At 39.1% G+C, this 19,637-nt stretch overlaps 1 pseudogene; it reads right to left on the bottom strand.

The window, feature by feature from the left end:
* Nucleotides 1–235: 235 nt before the first annotated feature.
* LOC132673592 (small ribosomal subunit protein uS12 pseudogene) lies at nt 236–667 on the bottom strand (annotated as a pseudogene).
* Nucleotides 668–19,637: the final 18,970 nt, after the last annotated feature.

The raw sequence follows: 19,637 nt of genomic DNA, 5'->3' as shown, positions 1-19,637 counted from the left end.
TATTCAATCAGTAATTTTTTGAATGATTCCCATATATGTATATTTACTTATGGATTATTACGTGTAATATTTTAACTCATGTAATAACTATTAGTAAAACTTAATTTCTTAAAGTTTTACTTAGCAGAAGATGCATATTTTCTTTTTTTGTCTTTTAAAAAATGCATTTTATTTTATTAGTATGGTTTTTTGGCATATGAAAACTTATTTTTGTCATATTTGTCACCATCAAAACTTACGTTCTTTGTTTTTCCCTCTTGCCTTAGTATAAGGCCCAAAAAGAGACACTGGTTACTTTGACAACCTTAAAGCAAGCTCCAGGAATGTTACTGATAGCATGACCTTTGTGACCAAATCCAGCAACTGGAACCTCATGATTTTCCTCAGTAAAATTCAAGCAGCCATCACTGGGTACAAAGGCTGTGATTTTTTCCCTTTTTGATCAGCTGGACTCTGACACACTTCCTGATGTGGCAGAATTTGGCTGTTTGGCTTCAACCTCTGTTATTTCCAGCACAATTCCCTTTGCATGGGAAGCGCCTCCGAAAGGGCTGGCCTTCAGGGCTGTGCTGAAATGGGCTTTCTTGTAGTGTTTATCATGCCACTTCTGATCTTGTCGGTGGCTGTGGAGCTTCCTGGGAGTATGAAGACCGCGACACTTGCCCATACTGCTGGCACCGTGAGCCTGAGCGAAAGTTATTCTTTTTTAAGTAATCTCTGCACCCAACGTGGGGCTCAGACTCACAACCCTGAAATCAGGAGTTGCATGCTCCACCGACTGAGCCAGTCAGGTGCCCTTTTGTTTCGACTTTTAAAAACCTATTATGGAAAAATTTAAACATACTCAAAAATAGAATAGGATAATGAACCTGCACATAGCTATCATCTAGTTTCCACAATTATCAACATAATATTGACATTTCATTTTATTTTGTCTTCTTAAGTTTTTATTTTAATTCCAATCAGTTAACATATATTTGTTTCAAGTGTGCTATATAGTGTTTCAACACTTCTGGTGCTCAAAATGACAAGTGCACTTCCTAATACCCATCACCTATTTAATCCACCCCCCACCTACCTCCCCTCTGGCAACCACTAGTTTGTTCTCAATAATGAAGAGTCTTTTTCTTGATTTGTCTCTCTCTGTCTCTCTGTCTCTCTCCCTTTTTTTCCCTTTGCTCATTTGTTTTGTTTCTTAAATTCCACATATGCATGAGATCATAAGGCATTTGTCTTTCTCTGATTGACTTATTTCACTTAGCATTATATTCTCTAGCTCCATCTATGTTGTTGCAAACGGCAAGATTTCATTCTTTTTTGTGGCTGAATAATATTCCATTGCATGCACACACACAGACACACACACACACATACATACACATACATATATGTACATAAAATAAGATGCATATTTCTCCCACCCCATTTTAATATCTATCAGGGAGCTGAAATGACATCACTGTCTATACATACATGAATTCAGTCACAGCAAATCATATTGCCATTATTTGTAAGTTTAAATAAATGCTTAAGTTTAAATCTAAAAGAGTTCTTGTAATAAATATTAACTGAACTTCAAAATTACAAGACAGTTGTGTCATATTTAATTGGCAATGTCTCTCTTTCTATGCATATGATGCACAGAAGGAAATATGATGCATTTTATAAACAATGAAAGTTGTAATGTTTGCTTCTATCACCTAAGTGAATCATCTTGTGTGCCCCACTTTGGAAATTGGGATTAAATTAAGAGGGAAGGGTCAATAGAGTGGGACACCTTGAACAGATTAAAGAAAATATTATCTTAAAACAATGGGAAAATGTTCATCACTCTTAACAACCTGGTCGCTGGAGGCCTTGCTGAGGCAGTGTCAACAGTGGAAGAGGGGCAGCCAGATCACAGAAGTTCAGGGAGTGACAACAGGTGACATTAAACGCACACTCAGTATATATCAGACACTGTGCTAATGAAGACCTTCTCAGACAATCCCGAGAAGAAGTTATGATTGCCTCTAATTTAAGACAATAATCAGAGACTTGTAGAATCTAAGTGACTTGTACCAGGTCACATAGTTGAGTGGTCCTAGGAAAATATGAACCATGTTGAGCATTTTAAAAGCTGAGCTCTTAAATAACATGCGATAATGTCTCCTGGCATGAGGCAAATTAGTGGAGATGGAGTCTGAGGGCAGAGAACTACTGTCGCAGGAAGCCAGGTATCTTGCCTATGGATAAAAGCAGAAAGAAAAGTAAATAAATGGCCAAGTGTAAGGTGAGAATTGAGCATTTTTATATGGTGAGGGGAATGAGGCAGGAAAGAGAATTTGAGGCATTTAGGCAAGAGAGATAATAAGGATGACAAAACCCCTAAGGATCTAGAGCACAGGGGGGAAGTTCAGCAGCAGGAGGTTGCCTCCGCTACAGGGGGAGGAGGGTGGTAAGAATTGGAATAAGGTGCAAATAAGTATGGAGGCTTTATGTGGGGAGGAGGAAGAATAGGCAGCGGAGATTCCAAGTTCACATTATTTATTTTCTCTGTGAAGTAGGAGACAAGGCCATTGCTTAGAGTATGTGGAGGGTGGAGAGAAAACAGGTAATAGTCAGACCTGATAGGACTATTATTAAGCTTTAAGCAATAGCTGTGGGGAATGGGAGCTGGTACAGTTTTGGAATTTTATACTGTATAGAGAGACAGTGATGGACAAGACGGACAAGGGAATCAAAGACAAGGTGGACAAGGCGGCAAGGGAATCAAAGATTGCAAGAAAGGTGGAGGGACCTGACAGACTGAAGAAAATCGAGGGATCAGAGTCCTGGAAGTCTCAATGAGATTACTGGCTTGACGGATATAGGAGAGTAGGAGAGTTCCAAATCTCAAAGGGATAAAAGACTTGCACTTAGGCATTTGAACCTTCACAGCAGGGACACTTAGCTCCCATCCTCCCAATGTCCATCCTTCTAAATGCTCTCCTTCATGGCAGCACTGGAAATTTGAAAATTACATTTCTCAGACTCCCTGTGGAGTTTCAATTCAGAATCCTGTGAGAGGCACTGGGTTGAGATTTGCAGGTAGAAGAGGAGATGCCATTTTTCTTCAGCTGCTGCTCCAGACAAGCATATGAGCATCTGCAGATAGCAGACATCTAGGCAGCCTTGCCAGGATTTCCAGGCATACATCCTCCTGTGAACCACCTACTTGAGTGCTGACATCCTCAGTGGTGGTTTCTACAATGTATGCATTTCTAAATTTCATAAATTCTAGCAGTGTCTTTTCTCTCCTTTTTTCCCCTGGACCGTAAGAGATTGTATAATCCAGTATTTTTTTAAATAAAATCCCCTTTTACTTGTGCCTAGAGAGCTTTCTGTTTTCCTGACATAACCTAGGCTGATATGTCACCCCACCCCATTCTTCATTTAAGCTAGGTTATGAGCTTTTTCATGATCATATCAATATTAGTCAGGATTATCATAGCTGTTTATTAGGATTCTTGGTTGCAAGAAAAATAAAGAAAATATAGCTGCTTTTTTTAATGTTTTATATATATTTATAAATATAAATATGAGCATGAGTGGGGCAGGGGGGCAGAGAGAGACAGAGAATCCAAAGCAGGCTCCAGGCTCCGAGCTGTCAACACAGAGCCCGATGCGGGGCTCGAACCCACGAACTGCAAGATCATGACCTGAGCCAAAGTTGGACGCTTAACCGACTGAGCCACCGAGGTGCCCCAAGAAAATATAGCTACTTTTAAAAGAAAAGAAATTTCTTTAAAAGATTTCAGATAGCTTGTGGACTTGCTAGGAAGGCTGGAGAACCAGGCTCTGGGAATCAATCTAGACAGTGGAGAGGAAACAAGAAAAATTATGCCACAAAGTCAAGTGCAGTGCCATTGCTGAGCTCAGAGGCAAGTTTGCCTAACTGATGAATCCATGCCCCTCTGTCCTAGATATAAAGGTGGCAGGGAAAATGAGGCTCTGGACTTCCAGCTTTAGAGTGACAGCTCTGTCTGTAAGGTGAAGGAACCTCAAATAAGAGATTCAGAAGCTGGGAAGCCTCATAATTGGTAAATGTCTACTCTGACATCCAGTTTTTTGTGTGCTATGGTGTAGACCCCCCTTTTTTTTTTTGGCCTGGCAGACCCACCAAATGCTCATCGTTCCTGCTGTGTGTACTTATTCTTTAGGAGCCAACTTCCTCCTTGAAACATTCCTAGCTGGAAGTGTCTGCTTCCTGCCCTGAATTCCTCTAGCAATTTGTATCTTGTTTGACCCTATTAAATTCCAGCTTGTTTTCATTGATATTTGCAGTTAAAACTATTAAAGTTACAGCATATTTAACATTGAATGAACATAACGGCTCATTTAATGTGGGTAGCTTATCCGCTTCTTGAGGTCATGGCTTGCCTTCCCAATATTCTGTAGCCACAATTCCCAGAATGACACTTAACTTACGATAGACGCATCATAAATGTTAACTTGAAGTAAAGGAACTGCACCAAGATTTGCTTGTCCCTGTTTCCATTCTCTCTTCTAACCACCTCCCTCCATCACCACCAGCTTGTCTTCAATCCCAACCCCTCCCACATCCTCTAGGATCTTATTTGGCTCTTGTATTTTTTCTGGAATTTTCAATCACCCTCTTTACAGATTTCTTCATAGTGGTCTGAAATGTGCTCAAATATCCCCTGTTCTACAACTACCTTTCTTGGTTATCTTTCCTTCCATCTTCTCTCTCTCTCTCTCTCTCTCTCTCTCTCTCTCTCTCTCTCACACATACACACACACACACACACACACACACACACACACAAAAGAATAGTTTATATGTTTATATGTAGCCTCCATGTTGTCACTTCACTCTTGTCTCTCTCCTCTTTTTTCTTAAAGTCTGGCTTGTTTCCTCTTCAAGGTGACCACAATAGCCTGTTCCGGGAACCGTTTGCCCGCATCCTCTTTGGCATCCCTGGTTGTTTGCCACTGGTGATCACGTGAAAACTGCTCTCTCTTGTCGTATGAGACTGCACTTCTGATTCCTCTGCTGCCTTTCCTTCCTGGTTGCTCTAGTGAACATCCATCAGCTTTTGGCTGCTTAGCATCCTGACCCCTGTCTGTTTGGAGAAATCGCTGGGGCAGGGGTGTGGAAGCAGGCAGAACCCAAGGGTGGGGTGGAAGCCCTAACTCTCCCCTTCCTCCCTACCCCCCCAGCTGCTAGTGTGCTGGCTCATGGCCTGTGCCTTGGCAATCAGAGGCTCCTGCCTGCAACAGTCAGAAATCATTTCTACAGGTGGAAGTAGCATTAGAAGTCTCCTACCCAGAGCAACGGTGCAGCTAAACACTGCTGGGCATGCCCTGCGGGCAGCACTGTGTTGGTGTTCTTACTGATTACTGCTGTGGCCTGCGTGAGCTTGTCCTGGCTAGCGGCTGCTGGCCTCCTTTGGTTCCTTTTTGTTTTCTGAGGCTAGTTCTCCTGTTCCTGCTCTCTGAAAGCAAGCCCAGTATCCTGTCAACAGACTCCTTTTCTGCTTAGATGAGGCAGAGTTCGTTGGGTTCTGTGGTTTGCTCTGCAGATCTGCGGCGAGTACATTTTCTTTTCTTCCTCCTTCCACCCCCTCGATGAAGGTGTTCCTCCTGGCTCTTTCCATGTCTGTCTTTTCTTACCATCCATACTTTTTGCTGGCAAGCTCAACTATTGCCTGTGTGTCAGTAATCACCTTTATGCCAATTTCTCCTAAATCTTTTTCCAGATTCAACTTCTCTCCTGAGCTTTGATCTAAGTTCACATTTGTAAATGCACACCCTCGCATGTCCTTCTAATGCATCAAAGTGAACAAGAGTGAAACTCAGACTCACCAACTTTTATGTTGCTACTAAACCCATTTCTCCTCTAAATTTCTCTCTTGCTGAACACCCAGACTTTGTATTTTTCTATCTATGCCATCCCTCACATCTCCAAATTAACAGTACCAAGTTCTTTTTTTTTCAAGACCAGTATTTCATATTCTTCCTTTCCCTGATGCTGTCATTACCTTGTTGTCACCTGAACAATTGTCACATGCTCCCTACTGAGCTCGTACCTCTAGTTGTTCTTCTGAATCAACTTGACACGTGGTCAGATTAAATTTCCTAAAACACATTTTTGCTTATATCATCCTCTCTCCTGCCCCTTCATATCCCTTCAGTGCTTCCAGGCTAATGAGAAAACCCTAGAACTTGACTCTCAAGCCACCTACAATCTGATTCTAACCTACTTCCCCTTTATCCCATTTAGGGGGGATTCTTTTTTAACATTTAATGACCACAGTCATGTCCCATGTCGTTGAAGCCTCGTGTTTTCTTTATACGAAGTGTCTTTCTCCATAGTTCAACCTAAGCATCACCTTAAGTGCCAAATCAAATGCCACCTCCTCTAGGAAGTCCTCCTCCTAGTCCCCATTTGAAGTACTTCTCAACCTTTAATATGCATATAAGTCACCTGGGCATCTTGTTAGAATGCAGATTCTGATTCATTAAATCTGCTTAAGGTTGAGGTCTGGGATTTGATATTTCTTTCTGTATTTTTTTAAGTTTGTTTTTATTCTAAGGGAGGAGCAGAGAGAGAGAGAACGTCCCAAGCAGTCCCTGCACTGCCAGCATAGAGCCCGATGTGGAGGGCTCAAACTCATGAACCGTGAGGTGATGACCTGAGTTGAAACCAAGAGTCAGACACGTAACTGACTAAACCACCCAGGAGCTCCTGGGATTTGATATTTCTAACAAGTTCCTCCTTGATGCTGGAGGGTACTGGACCACCCTTGGGGTAGCAGGGCCCTAGAGAGAAGCATGTTTTTGAACTAAACCATAGGGCAAGATACCAAGGCAGGAACTGTATATTTGTTATTTCACTTACAATATTCCATAATCTTTAAACTACATCTTTTGCCTCCTCAAAGACAAGGATTGGGTTTAGCTCCTCATTATTTTGGTTGAGTACAGTAACTCAATCAATTTATTCTTACTGAATTAAATGTGTTCCTTGTATCATCTCCTTTTCTTTTCTACTCAGTGGTTCCCCTCACTTCTTAGCTTAACTGGATTTTACATGGATAGATACATGGAAAGAAGAGAGTGCTTCATATGTGATCTGTTGTAGGTAAGGATAACCCAGCATGTTTAAGATAATCTCATTTAATTATTGTTATATCTATGGTTCTTAAGTGCCAACAACCTAATCTACTCTAGTTCAAGCAGAAAAGGAATTTATGAAAGCATGTTAAACAGCTCACAGACTTGTTGAGAGGGTCAGAGACTACACAGCCAAGGCAGTGCATAAGTTGTACCAAAGGACTCCTCATCCACACTTCTTTGGGCATCGGTGCTGCAGTTTACCCTGTACGTGAAGGTAGTCCTGGAACTTCAGACGCTACTGCTTCTGGAAGCTCTCTGTGGCTGCCCAGTCTCACCACAATGGGTTCCATGTAGGGCCCGTTCCTTCATGTTGGTGTTAGTTCCTGTTGTGTAACAAATTAACACAAACTGAGTGGTTTAAAAGAGAAGAAATTTGTTCTGTCACAACTCTGGAGGCCAGAAGTCTGAAATTAATATCACTGGTAGAAATCAGGAAAGGTGTTGGCAGTGCTTCCCCCAGAGCTCTGCGGGAGAATCCATTTCTGTCCCTTACAGGTTGCGATGGTTACCAGCATTTTTTGGCTTGTGGCTGCAAAATTCTAGTCTTTAAGGTCAGCATCTTTGAATCCCCCTCTGCTCTGTCTTCACATTGTCTTTTCCTCTTTGTGTATATCTAATTTCCTCCATCCTCCTCTTAAAGGATACATGTGACTCATGCAGGGCCCCCCAGATAATGCAGGTTAATCTCCCCATCTCAATACCTTTAATTGAATTACATCTACAAGTTCTTTACTATGCACAGTAACATTCACAGGTTCCAGGAATTAGGACCTGACATCTTTGGAGGTCATTACTCAGCCTACGGCAATGGTGTTTGCTTCTGAATTGAAGTCTCACTCATGTGCATCTCATTGGTGGAGCCTGCGTCACAGTCCTGCTCCTGAGCTGCAAGGGAGGCTAGGAGTGAGCTTGTCAGGAAAGGTGTTCAGGGATGAGAGGTGGCCAAAATATTTGTCTACCATCAACAAAACCAGTCTCTAAAACTTCATAAAAATGAACTTTGGGCCAAAATCTTTAGGCTAAGAGATGCTACTCATTGATAGTTGTTTTGGGCACTGAATTTCAAGCCTTGCATCTACTGACTAGGAAAACCATCTGTTTAGAAAACCATTTTCTTTGACTTGGGGAGGGGCATGGCAAAACAAATCACCAGGTATGGTTTGGGGGCTGTAATCCTTTTTTGATCAGAGGAAAAATCTGCCCCAGGACCCTAATATTGACAATTCAGTTAGATCCAATATTTCATTAAGAATGACGTTTGGTTATAATGTCATGGTGAATTCCATTTCTCATCGGGTCTGATGTATAGTACTCCTGTGATGCCTAGCTTCGTCCAATAGATTTATGGCAATAAGGACTTGTGCAATAAGAGGTAGACAACTTCTGTTTTTTCAACTCCCTTAAATTTTATTTTCAAACAAACAAAAGTGTCCTTTTGTGCCTCCTTCCTTTTCCCCAGTGCATATGTGTACCTCCATGTCAGCAATTAATTTCACCAGCTTACCTGTATGCCTGTTAGAAACAACGGTGCCAAATCTTATTTTCCTAATCAATCTGTCAAAAAAAATCCATTGATCTGTTAGGATGTGCATGCCTTAGTAGTATTACAGTAATGGTAGGCATATGACAGGTTGTACAGTGTCCAAATACTATGGCAAGAGCAGTAATTCTACATTTTGGGATGTATGTGTATTTAAGAGAGGGAGAGAACCATTGGAAGTTATTGAGATTAGTATTTATAGCAACTGCATAGATGTCAGTGTAAATACTTCTTGGGCTCTTCTGTGTAAATAATCTTCTGAGAACGTTGTTTTTATTGTTGACACTTTGCTGCAGGCTTCTAAGACACACTTAAAATTCAATTTGTTCCCTTGAGTGTTTTTTTGTGAATGTGGCAGCATAATAAAAACTTTCTTTGGAAGGCTCAGAATCACAGTGATGAAACAAAATTAAAGTTGTGAGGAAAAAAATAATTTTTTCCTTTAACCTCTGAGGCTTCCTATTTATTTGTTGAGAGAGATTTTATTCAGGAAGGGACTGTCGTGTTACGATCTGATTGACAGTGATCCCACATGCCCCAAACACTAGCTGAAAGTTTGGGGCAAATGCCTGACCCCTTCTGGTACTCCAATTCTCATTATGAGATGAGAATAATAACCATGTCACCATCTTATTTCCCGGTACCAGTTACTTTCCTCTTTCTTAGATATGATTGGCATTTTCAAAAAGTATATTTTAGTGCTTGTTTCTCCCTTGGGTTCTAGAGTGGTTTTGTGTATACCTAACATTCACAAAATGTCCGTCTCTTTTTTGTTCCCAAACCCTCTGATTTGATGTGACCTTTTTTTTTTTTTTTTTTTTTTTTTTTTTTTGGTGGGGGGAAGGTCTGAAAGGATGAAGGAGAAATGTAGAGGTTTGGAAGCTTCACTCTGTGAATTAATATTTCTGCTTCAGCATAATGTTGGTGTTTGATCAAACATAAAAAGCTTCAAGCTTTTAATGTCCTGCTGACACCAGTATCAACAAAGCATTGAAGCGGAAGCTTTCTGGTGGCTGATTAGAGGGAGATTTTATTTCACGAGCTTTAAGACTAAGTATACCTTTTAGTAGATCTTTCTCAAGGATAAGCTACTTCATGCATTATAAATCAAATTCAAGAGCTTTAATAAAGAACCCTTGATAATTTGGTAATATATTATCACTATGTTTTGGAAAGGCGATAAATGAATGCTTTTTATAGTGTAATTTAAAATAATAATATGGATTACAGTTGTGTTCAGTCATGAAAGTATAATTTAACAGTTTGGGCTTCTAATAACCCTTTTTCCCTTGACAGTGTCCACTCCTATTTTAGCCCAAGAATGGCTTACTTGGGAGTGATTTACCATGCTTGCTTTTAGAGTCTAGTAGGGCTGAACATGTGTTTAATTGGAATTTTATGTTGTTGTCTTGGAAAAGCTTCACACAAAGATGAAACCGAAAGGTGGAGAATAAAGACTGCTAAAGTGTGAGCCACTACAATATCAAAAGCATGGCCCATGTTTGCAAGTTTGCTGTATCAGGGCCCTCCAGGAAATGGGTGGCTCATGAGATGTGGAATTGAAGAGACTTTAACAAAGGGGCTATTTATAAAGGTGTGGTAAGGTTAAAGGAAGCACCCAGGGACTCCATGCAGCAGGGAGCTGCTACTACCGAGGCCTGGAGAAGCAAGTAGTTTTGCCATTCCTGGGTCTGGAAAACACTACAGGTGTGGGGGGGGGGGGGGCAGGGCAGAGTGCAATGAGGGCTATGGCCTCAGTGGAGGAATGTGGCCACTGTTACGTTACATCAAGACAAGAGGGAGCCAAGGAGATTAAAATGCAAACCTTTCTTTTTTCTTACCTTTGAGTTTCCTTTTGGAGTGTCCCACTGAACTGGACCCCATAGAAGCTACAGGACAAGGAAGTCTGAGTGATCTAGGCTGAGGCACAGAGCAGGGTGAAGACAGGTGGGGTGTGGATTTGGAGGAATATCCAGCACACATACAAGACTGGAACAAGACTGATGCTAAGAGACTGCATTTGTATCTGATATGGTTGTGACCTATTAGAATCTACACTCAATGGTCTTCCAGTTCCCATTCTTCTGCTTTCCGGTCATTACTAATAAAAAGGCTTTTCCCAAAATTCTGTTTCCTGGGGCTATGTGACTTTCAGAGCTGCTTGTCTGATATGTTTAATCAGTTTGGATTGCAGCTTACTAGCTTTTAACCAGAATGCATTAGTCTTTAGGAACATGGAACAAGACAGAAACAACCCAATTCCTGCTACTATCCAGGACTGCAGGAGGAAGTCTTGCCATTTGTCAGATTCATCAGAAAAAGCAAATAGGTAATTTGCTTTTAATTGTTTGTCAGGTAATCTGTAGCGCTCCTCTGGGGTTCCTAACTCTCCCTCTTTTATACTTCTTTCCTTCAGCTCCCCACTGTTAGAGCTCTCCTTGGGGCTCCTTCCCTGCTCCACAGACCTGTTTGGATTCCAAAGCAGAATTGCAACTATGTGTCACCTTCCCAGTTGTGTGAGTTAGCTGAGAAGCCTATTTACCCTTCTCTGATTTTACGGCCCAATAGCATGGCCTCTTTAGTTGTCCTTGGTCTACCATGCCCCCAGTTCCTTTAAGCCTCCACCTTTCTTGTAGCACTCTGTAATTAATCAAACTGCAGGTAGCACAAACTACTGACAAGAGCTCAGAACCAGTAATCATGAGATCAGGTTCTGAATCCAACTTTGCCACAAATTAGCCATGTATCACCCAGTGGTCAAATAGAAGAATGTTTCTAAACCTATTTTCATCATTTGGAAACCAGGATAAACAAGGTGCATGAATTTGGTCTGTGGTCCTTCAAATACTACCATGAGATAAATGGAATGAGAGCTGGTGGAAGAGGCCTAGTTGTCATCACAGAAAATGGAGGCTAAGTGGAGATGGGTTGGACCTTGAAGATCACAACTGTGTTCCAGGATCTGGTTCTTGATTTTAAGAGAAACTCACTCTTGTTTGGGACCAGAGGATGTCATGCCTTGGTTCCCCCTAACTAAACACCCACAAAAACCAAGGTAGAAATCATAATACCAATTTAGGGTTGTTCTGCCATCTAAGTAAGCACTGTGCACATGTTCCTTCCATCATTGCACCAGGATAAGTCCTTTGGGTCAAGATTCCCTTTCCACACCTGAACACCTCCAACAGTGACAATCTGGAGCCATCATTGATCCTACAAAATCATACAGGAGACTGAAGTAGCTATCACGATGCCAGTGTGTTAATTTACCATTAGAAATTTAAGATGAGTACTTGCACAATTAGCACCTTCTCTCAAGTGCATGGGAATTTATTCATAGTCACAAGCCATTTCTTTTATCATAGGCAACCCCTCTCCTAGGGCCTAACATACTCAAAGTCTGGGAGATCAGACATTCTCTCCTTAGTAGGCAAACCTACACTGAGGACCCAAATCCTAACTGGAGATTTTGGGCATGGAAATGGAATAAAGTTAGTTATGTGTAGAGCACAAGTTAAGTTGGTCTAATAATATATTCATCTCACCCAGGGATGCCTTTGTAACCGTAAAATTCTTGGGCCATACCCCAGGAGCCTTGCCATTGGAAGTAGAAATACACGTTGTCTAATACCCAAGTCCCTTTCTCCCCAAAACTGCTGAAGATCTGTCTGTGAGCTTGGTTACACAGGGGACGGACTCCCCTCCCTACCACTTTCCTCAGCACCTTCTTGCTTTCTTTCCTCATACATGTTTAATCAAGTTACAATCTAGACAGATAACCTGGGAAGATATTTTCTCTTTTAAGATGACTTGCTTATTTATGCTCAGATCCATTCTGTGTAGATTCCAGAGTTAAGTTCTGAGAGAAAGTCTTCCTATGCCTGCTGTAAACCTCAGTCACTAACCACTGACCACTGAAGAAGCAACTTACTTTGCCGCCGTGCTGGATCAGCCAAGCCATCTGTGAAATGTGCTGTTTAAGGCGGGTGGGGGCAAGGTTGATGTTCCCACCAGTTCCTTCATTGGCTTAACATAAATTGGTTGTGCTTGTTCCCAAATCTGTTTATGCCAATTGGTGCTAGGTATTGTAATTTTATAGTTTAATTAAGTTTAAAAGTATAAAATATGAGTGTAAAAAGAAAATTCTCTAATGAAAACTCAGTTAAAGCTTTGAGGAGACTCAAAATAGGTGAATAGCTAATTCTGTTGTTGAAGAAGACAATTATAAATATTGTGGAAAGTTACAAAAATTTAAAGCTTTGCACTCATATTTGCCTAGAGCTATCTTTAAATTTTCACTGCACTAAAGACACTGAAACTAGAGATTGTGGACAAAATCCTATGGGTATGCTTTATGCATGAGACCAACAGGAAGCCATATTGAAATGAATGATACTGTGTCTACACCAAAAGATCTGTGGAAAATGTGTATTTATGTATTCTAGTAGAAAATAAAATGTTTATGCTAAGTGTGCATGTATCAGTTTCTGTGATTCCTTGCTTTAACTGATATTTTTGATTCCCTGACTAAATCCCAACCGAGTTAGATGAGAATGCTTCCAATGGATTATGAGTAATGATAACAACAATAGGATAATTATTATGGCTGCCATCCATGGAAGTATACTTCTTAACAAATGCAGTTTATTACTGAAGTGTAACATTACATTTACTTATTAATATGCAGTTCAATAACAGATTATCTTCTAAGGCAATACATAAACAAGTAAGCCTTCTTTCTCAGTATTTCTCTCTAAACTTCCTTTGGGAAGTATAAGTTGTAGTATCAACTCCAGGGAATTTCTACTGTGAGTACCAATGTCACTAGCTCTCTGATCCTTCTCTGTGGCCAGGAGGCACTACTTCATTCGGATCACCCCCTGTTGGCCAACATGTGAGACACTGGTTTTCCTTTGCACTTTTAGTTGTCATCTGGAATAAAACAGGAGTAAAATGATTTCTTGTCTGAGCAGATGAATTTTTGCTTGAGGACTATTTGTGCCTATGGCCTTGGTAAACACTACATTTATCCAGACATGTTTATTCTTGTTTTTTCTTTTTAATATTAATTCCAGTATAATTAACATTCAGTATTATTAGTTTCAGGTACATGATATAGTGACTCAATTCTATCTATGACTCAGTGTTCATCATGATTAAGTGTGCTTTTAATCCCCTTCACCTATTTATTTTTATAAATAAATTAAATTTATAAATAAATTAAATAAATATAAATAAATTATAAATAAATAAATTTTATAAATATATTTATATTTAATCCCCTTCACCCATCCTCCCACCGACCTCCCTTCTGGTAAACATCATCCTGCTCTATAGGTAAGAGTCTGGCTTTTTTGTCTCTTTTTTCCTTTGTTCCTTTGTTTTGTTTCTTAAATTCTGCATATGAGTGAAATCATGTGGTATTTGTGTTTCTCTGAATGACTTATTTCACTTTGCAGTATACTCTCTAGCTCCATCCATGTTGTTGCAATGGCAAGATTTCATTCTTTTTGTATGGCCGAGTGATATTACATTCTGTATGTGTGTGTGTGTGTGTGTGTGTGTGTGTGTGTACCATATCTTCCTTTTATGTATGTATGTATGTATGTATGTATCTTAAATTTAGATCCAAGTTAGCATATAGTGCAATAATGATTTCAGGAGTATATTACAGTGATTCATCCCCTACATGCAACACCCAGTGCTCATCCCAACAAGTGTTCTCCTTAATGCCCCTTGCCAATTTAGCTAATCCCCCCACCCATAACCCCTCCAGCAACCCTCAGTTTATTCTCTGTATTTAAGAGTCTCTTATGGTTTGTCCCCCTTCCTGTTTTTATGTTATTTTTGCTTCTCTTCCCTTCTGTTCATCTGTTTTGTATCCTAAATTCCATATATGAGTGAAGTCATATGATACCTGTCTTTCTCTAATTTCACTTAGCATAATACCCTACAGTTCTATCCACATAGTTGCAAATGGCAAGATTTCATTCTTTTTGATTGCTGAGTAATACTCCATTTTATATATATACCACATCTTTTTTATCCATTCATCCATCGATAGACATTTGGGCTCTTTCTATGCTTTGGCTATTGTTGATAGCGCTGCTATAAATATTGGGGTGCATGTGCCCCTTCGAAACAGCACACCTGTATCCTTTGTATAAGTACTTAGTAGTGCAGTTGCTGGGTCATAGGGTAATTCTATTTTTAATTTTTTTTCTATTTCCAAAAGCACCATATGGAACTGTTATTTTATTTTATTTTAACTTGTTTTTTTTTTTTTAATTTACATCCAAATTAGTTAGCATATAAGTGCAACAATAATTTTAGGAGTAGATTCCTTAGTCCCCCTTACCCATTTAGCCCATCCCCCCCACAACCCACACTTGTATCCTTTGGATAAATGCCTAGTAGTGGAATTGTTGGGTTGTAGGGTAGTTCTATTTTTAGTTTTTTGAGGAACCTCCATACTGTTTTCCAGAGTGGCTGCACCAGCTTGCATTCCCATATTTTTAATTTTTTGAGGAATCTCCATACTATTTTCTAGAGTGGCTGCACCAGTTTGCATTCCCACCAGCAATGCAGAAGGGTTCCTTTTTCTCTGCATCTTCTCCAGCATCTGTCTTGCCTGAGTTGTTAATTTTAGCCATTCTGACAGATGTGAGGTGGTAGCTCATTGTGGTTTTGATTTGTATTTCCCTGAGGATGAGCGATGTTGAGCATCTTTTCATGTGTCTGTTAGTCATTTGGATGTCTTCTTTGGAAAAGTGTCTATTCATGTCTTTTGCCCATTTATTCAGTGGATTGTTTTTTGAGTGCTGAGTTTGATAAGTTCCCTATAGATTTTGTATGCTTTATCTGATATGCCATTTGCAAATATCTTCTTTGGTTGCCTTTTAGTTTTGTTGATTGTTTCCTTTGCCTTGCAGAAGCTTTTTATCTTGATGAGGTCTCAGTAATTCATTTTTGTTTTTGTTTTCCCTTGCCTCCAGAGATGTGTTGAATAAGAAGTTGCTGTGGGTGAAGTCAAAGAGGTTTTTGCTTGCTTTCACCTCTAGAATTTTGATGGCTTCCTGTCTTATGTTTAGGTCTTTCATCCATTTTGAATTTATTTTTGTGTATGGTATAAGGTGGTCCAGGTTCATTCTTCTGCACATCGCTGCCCAGTTTCCCAACACCATTTCCTCAAAAGGCTGTCTTTATTCCATTGGATATTTTCTCCTGCTTTGTCAAAGATTAGTTGGCCATACATTTGTGGATCCACTTCTGGGTTCTCTCTTTTGTTCCATTGATCTAAGTGTCTGTTTTGTGCCAATACCATACTGTCTTAATGATTACAGCTTTGTAGTACATCTTGAAGTGTGGAATTGTGATGCCTCCAACTTTGGTTTTCTTTTTCAGGATTGCTTTGACTATTCGGGGTCTTTTCTCATTCCATACAAATTTTAGGATTTTTTTGTTCTAGCTCTGTGAAGAATGCTGGTGTTATTTTGATAGAGATTGAATTGAATATGTAGATTGCTTTGTGTACCACATCTTTATGCATTCATCTATCAATAGACACTTGAGCTGTTTCCATAATTTGGTTATTGTAAATAATGCTACGATAAACATAGAGGTGCATTTATCCTTTCAGATATGCTCATTCTTGAACAAATTTCTCATTAGTCTCCATAGAACCGCATTTTGAATCAGGAAATCCAAAGTCGTTGGTGACAGTGAGGTAACGCTTCCTTTTAAGTCCCTAGCCCTCCCTTCCCCTTTTCGTGAGTTTTCCCTGGTTCTGCCTTCTGGCTCTGGGTCTCACTGTCTCCTCAAAGTCTACAGGGGCAAACATCCCACTGATTCCTACATCTCTGAGTTGGGTTTCCAGCTCCACCCAGGTCTGCTCTCTGAGAAGGTAAAGAGTAAGGTTTAAATAACCTCCTGGGGACATCATCTCCTAAGTTGGAGCTAAAGAAGCTCAAGTTAATTCACAAAATGCCATGTGGAAACAATAATAAAGTCACAATTTTAGGATTAGGAGAGGGGCAAATTCTTTATAATTTGCCGTATTAATTCATAATATATTTATCTGAAAAATGCCTAGGAAAACATACATGCTTGAATTTAATGTAAATGAAACACTTAATGGGAGAGATGGAGAAAGGCATTTTATATTAGTTTTTAAAATCAATTTCCATTATTAAATAGAAGCACAGGAAACAAATTAAAAATAGCATAGATCAGAATGTCTTTTTTTGTTTTTTGCAAAAAAATAGTATTGCTATTCATAATTACAAGAAATGGATGACAATATTTTAAATGAGTTAACTTGGGCCCACCATGTTCACTTCATGGTGTGAAGAAAACAGCATTTCAATGATTTTTTTTACCTAATTTGTTCTAAATTACAGTAAAGTGCTCTGCAAGAAGCAAGTGCTTGTGTTAATTAACTGAGTAAAGAAGGTCACTGGTATACATGGGAATCATTTTGAGATTTTAGTCATGGATTTTCTTCTGCAATTATAATTCTTCATTAGGCATTATAAGCACACGTAGATTTTCAATTTTTTTATCTAGCATTTCAGATTTAGGAACATTTGTTGATTTTTCTCTACAAGATTTAAAATGTAACAATAATGGAATTGACTTAAATGAAACATATGGTTCAACATATTTATAAGTATACCTAAAATATTGGCCATTTGTGTAAGACTAAATATTGTGGCCGAATTTTTTTGTTATTTAAAAAAATTGTAATTCCAGTATAGTTAACATATTATATGTTATATTAGTGTTATATAGTGTTATATAGTTATATAGTGGTATAGTGATTCAATAATTCTATCCATTACTCAGTGCTCATCATGATAGTGTACTGTTAATCCCCCTCTGGGACCCATAAGTTTGTTCTCTGTATGGCTAAGTAATATTCCAGTGTGTGTGTATGTGTGTGTGTGTGTGTGTGTGTGTGTGTATACCACATCTTTATGCATGCATCTATTGATAGGCACTTGGGTTGTTTCCATAGTTTGGCTATTGTAAATAATGCTGCAATAAACATAACTGAATTTTAAAAAACCACATACCCTATTGTACTTCAAACTTATAACACAAAGAATGAACAAATCTGAGTTTTCAGTCATTTTATATTCAGTTGTAAACATCAGATGCAAAACTCTAAATGCTATAAATTCTTGTAAATAATCCAAGATATCATAAGGTTTATCAGGATTTTGAGAACCATTAACAGCTAAGTCAAGATTTCTAAAATATATATTACTTTTAAATGTTTATTTCTAAAGTTCAATTATAAAAGCTTTAGGGTTTTTTTAGTGTAAGCCATGAATTTTATGCCTAAGAATTATGAGAGCCATGGTAGGTATTATTTTGTTCATATAACACATGATATATAGATTTTTAACCTGAAATTGTTTACAGAATTTAGTATTTGAATGCTGTGGTATGATGGGCAATGCATATTTACTCACATCTTCCAGTTCACTCTTGTAATAGCTTGGAAGCACTATAAACAAGTTGGCTTTAGCCACAATATAGAGGTAGTAACCTGTGCCATTCTTGTGACTGTCTTTTTTCTGAAGATTCAAAAGTTAGCTATACAGCAGTTTGGTCCACTTCTTCATTGTTAGCCCCAAACTGAAAACTTTTTTCCTAATTCAAAAAAAATGTCAAAGAAAGCTTTTTCATCTAAAATTTCCTATTTGATAGGCATTATTCTCCGTGTTAAGCCTCTTTATCTGACAGAATTAATCAGTGTTCTTTTTTTCTGATTCTGGTCCTCCTGTTACTATTTGTATCACATCGTATTGCACTTATTATTTATGTATTCCTCTGCCCCTAAGGTCTGATGAGAACAGAGACAATTTTATTCATATTTCCAGTGCCAGAGCCTAAGACCCTCTCTGGGCCACAGTAGGCTGTCAATAAATGTTTACTGATCAGAATTGCTTAGTGATACGCTGAAGTGCTGCCCATATATATAATAGTGCTTGCTAGGACATGTCAAAGTATGTTGGATCACCTATTTTAGGTTTTTGATTCTTTATATTAGGGTCAGCAAACTTTTCCTATAAAGGGTCGGATGGTAAATGCAGACTTTGTGGGCCACTCGGTCTGTGTCACAACCACTGAACTCTGCTGTGGTAGCCTGGAAGTGATCATACATGGTGTGAAAATGAAGGAGGATGGCTGTGTTCTAATAACTTTATTCACAACAACAGGCATCATTCTGGATTTGGCCTTGCCCATCTCTGCTATCAATCACTGTTTTGAGAGGTGTAAGAAGAGGGACTGGAGATTCCAACCATGTATTGTAATAAATACTATATTTCAAGTTTCTTATAAATGTTGACAATGAGAATTATGATGGACATAACATTTATGAAATATCTGTCATTAAGACTAAACCATGAGGTTGTAGTGGATAAGCAGGAGTAAGAGAATGAGAAGTCCTTCACTCATTTGTGGAATTTAAGATACAAAAGAGATGAACAGAAGGGAAGGGAAGCAAAAATAATATAAAAATGGAGGGGGACAAACCATAAGAGACTCTTAAATACAGAGAACAAACTGAGGGTTGCTGGAGGGGTTGTGGGTGGGGGGATGGGCTAAATGGGTAAGGGGCATTAAGGAACACACTTGTTGGGACGAGCACTGGGTGTTATATATAGGGGATGAATCACTGGAATCTACTCCTGAAATCATTATTGCACTATATGCTAACTAACTTAGATGTAAATTAAAAAATAATAATAATAATAAATTAATTAATTAAATAAATAAAATTTAAAAAAAGAGAGAGAGAGAGAGAGAATGAGAAGTCCTGAAAAGATCTGGAGTGAGGAAGAGTGTGGAAAAAAGAGAGCAAATGCAAGTAAATGTAGCCCACAGCAAGACATATCTCGGTCCAAAACCTCCAGTAGGAGAGTTA

The sequence above is a fragment of the Panthera onca genome, chromosome C1 (genome assembly GCF_046562875.1).
Source record: "Panthera onca isolate mPanOnc1 chromosome C1, mPanOnc1 haplotype 2, whole genome shotgun sequence".
NCBI classification, from domain to species: Eukaryota; Metazoa; Chordata; class Mammalia; order Carnivora; family Felidae; genus Panthera; species Panthera onca.
This window is presented reverse-complemented; position numbering and strand designations above follow the sequence as displayed.